The sequence below is a fragment of the Poecilia mexicana genome, unplaced genomic scaffold (genome assembly GCF_051168715.1).
Source record: "Poecilia mexicana isolate PSO_F unplaced genomic scaffold, ASM5116871v1 scaffold_19, whole genome shotgun sequence".
NCBI classification, from domain to species: domain Eukaryota; kingdom Metazoa; phylum Chordata; class Actinopteri; order Cyprinodontiformes; family Poeciliidae; genus Poecilia; species Poecilia mexicana.
The window spans coordinates 12,876,982-12,880,519 of record NW_028263388.1 but is presented as its reverse complement, the minus strand read 5'-3'; positions in this window follow the sequence as shown (position 1 = coordinate 12,880,519).

The following is a 3,538-nucleotide window of genomic DNA, read 5'->3' as shown; positions in this document are numbered from 1 at the left end:
ATCCAGAAGAAAGCAGTTATCCTTTTCTTTTTATATGATTACTCAATGTAATTCATTAAGCCAGAAACGTCAATGTCATAAAATAGTGCACATATCAATCTAGCAATGCTGATTCAATAAACGTGCAAATTATTTAAATCAAAATAGAAGTAAATCACATACTAATCCTCAAATCAGATTTGTGGATTGTCTTTAAATCCTTTGCCTGTCACTTACAACTGATTTGCAGGAGGACTCAGGTGGTGGTCATCCAATTATCTGAATCTGCAGCGTCGGGGCATGAAATAAGAAGGGGGAATGTGTCAATAAAACTGCTTCTAAATCAATGTTACATCCTGAGGCCTCCGAAACAGGAGGATCACAAAACTGCTAAGCTGATCATTTAAATGGAGTCCAGAGGTCAAGTCTGCAATACTGGCTGTTCATTTGTCTTTAAAAATGTCTTGTAGGAATTGATTGGCTGCAAAACGCCACACCTGCCAGAAATGGAATTAAAGACTTGAAGTTGTATTGAGAACAGAAATGTTCAAAAATTGTCTTTTTTTTCCTCACCAATTCTATATAAAGTGCCTTGCAAAATTGTTCATAATGGTTGACTTTTTTCTACATTTTAACAAGTTAGAACTTTAAAATTCAATACACATTATTGTGAATTTATGTGACAGATCGAAACGAAAGAGTAAATGATTGTGAAGTAAATTATGAAGTAAAAGGTTTCGGGGTTTTCAGTGACTTATTTATTCGTTTCATCCCCTCTGAGTTGCATGTAGTTTGCACTAAAGTATGTTTCTACATCATCAGTAGAAACAGATTTTGTGTGCACTTACATGTTACCGCTACATTCTTTCAGTAACGTTCTAAAAATCAACTTGCCAGGGACTGGAGATGGAAATTAGTCTTTATGCCTAAATTACATGACAGACTGGCAGCCGTTAATTAATGTGCATTGTCCCTTTATTAGATCACTTTGGAAACACAACAGTCATGACTGGATAATAAGTGAAAAGGAAAGGAAAGTCAAGTTGAACAGCTAAACAGTCTTTGAGATTTACAGAGCAGCAACAGCAGACCTGAGTTAATCTCTCAACCCATCTGAAAACCAAACCCCGGTTGAGTCCTTTCTCTCCTTCTTCAGCTCATGCTCATCATGATAATTGATTTCTACCAACACTTGACCTGCAGTTGCACAACGCAGAGAATGCCGACACCCTCCCTGGAATGTCTGCTATTGTAAAAATGACAATAATGCCCAAGCCTAAATCCAAACCAGTGACAGGTCGGGTGAAAACATTTTCTACGTCAGCTGTTGACAAACGTTTTCTATCAAGTCATTTCAGCCGGAAGAGATCCATCATTCATGGTCACTGACTGAACACGGCTGAATGCTCCTGAATATCTGTGCACTCATTAACCTGCCTGCATCAGTCACGATCGCCACCAAGAGGTCACATGCAGGAATAGCAAATGGTGTAAATAATAAATAACTAAATTTGTTGCTCATTCAGCAGCAGAATTTAACTAATGACGTTTGTTTAACTTTACATTGCTCTGACTTTTACACCGACATACCCACCATTAAAAAAAAAAAGTCTCATTATTTTATGCTGCTTAACACTGGCTGATGTGTGATTGTTTTTTTTATTTTATTTTATTTTTTAGACAAATGGCTCCATCTACTGGCTGTTTGTGCAAATATTAGAAGAAAAAGAAAATATGTTGACTTTCCACAAATCCAGCCACAGAATAACAAAAAATTGTCTTTTTTTTAATGTTCCGGTGCTTGTAAAATGTTTATCATCAGAGGAACTGTACTATACCCTTTATAAAAATTGAGAATTTAATTTTCTGTTACGTTTACAAATAACCTCAAAATCATCAACAGCTGTAATATGTCAAATTCAAACAAATCATATTACAATTAAAAAAAACCACATTTGCTTTGGGAGACAGATCAAACTTATGTTATGTATTCATTACACGAATTGTGATATATGTCAAGCAGTTATTAGAAAGTCCTAAACTCTTGAATGGATTTGGCTTTATATTCCTCACAAGGCTGTGCCTGTGCAACTCTTTCTACAACACTTTTTCCTTCCATGCAACTTTCCAAGAATATGATTTGATACAGCACGCTGAACATCTTATGGAGACCCAACGAGGGGGAAAATGGGGGGGCGGGGGGAAATCAGCAGTCTTCTCCAGTGATTGTATCGACAAGAACACAAATACAACTATTGTCATTTTTATTGTTTTTATGTCATATTCTAATTTTAACATTTTGTTTTAACAGACATTTACATGTTTCTGTCCTTAAGTAATGGATCTATTTATGATTTTATTTATTATTATTATTATTATTACTATTATTATTTTTTTCAAATCCAAGATAAAGTAACTTTTTAACAATATCCTAATATATCGAGAGGCACTGGTAAATAAACAGGAGGCAACCAGTTAAATGAATAAACGAAGCATAAAATCTACAAGCTGATACGAATTAAAACTTAGGTGGTTATTATCCACATAACCATCACCTGCAAAGGGAATAGGAGTACAGGACTCTCACTCCTAACAGAACCCATCAGAATGCACTAGAGTGTAATGCTGGAATTCCAACGAGCACTGTTCCCCTCCAGTTCAGTACCATCTTCAGAGTGCGACTGCGAGACACTGGCTGTGTCTGCTGGAGATAGGGGTGAAGGAGAGACGCGTCAAGTTATTGTCAAACTCTACATATTATACAGGAAGTTATTTAAAAATCCCTTCAACATAAAACAAAATCTGGAGGTTTATTTGCCTGTCAAATATACCAGAATTAAACCAAATATATGTATTATTATTATCTTGTGCACCTGCTGGAGCTTTATTTTTAAGAAAACAAAATATCTCTTATTGTTCCTCAGTGAGGAAATTCAGGTATACAAGTTGCAAAGTGACAGGCAAATAAACCTCCAGATTCACACATTTTTTTAAGGAAAAATAAAAACAAATACAAATTTGCAACTTAAAAAAATACACAGTAACACAAGGATTCAAATAAATGTACATCTGAGTAAAGCAATTTAAAAAATGTAAAAACTTTGCTTGTTAAATAACAGCCGTTAAGAACAACAAAACCTCAGCAATGAAGAATTGCTGAGGTGAAGACTGGAACACTAAACCAGTGAAAAATTGAGTCTTTGTGGTTAGATAATGAAATAGAAAACCTTCTAATGAAGACGGTAAAGCAGTTCTTTTGAATCTTGAGGTTTGTTTTGTTTGTTTGTTTGCTGCTGAAAGAATAGCACGACACCCCAATGCATTCTGAGCACTGCTCTGAAAAATTCAAGCTTCACACTCTTTTAATAGTCACCTAAACACATCAACAAATCACACAATGCTCAATGCACTTCAGTGCTAAACATTTTAGAAACTCACAACCTCTGTAATTATAAATGAATTATATCCAGAGTAACAACACCTTCTTCAGCATTCCCTTGATTAAATCACAATTAACTCAAAGTTAGCATGTGACCTTCCTGACTGTTTTACAGTTTTT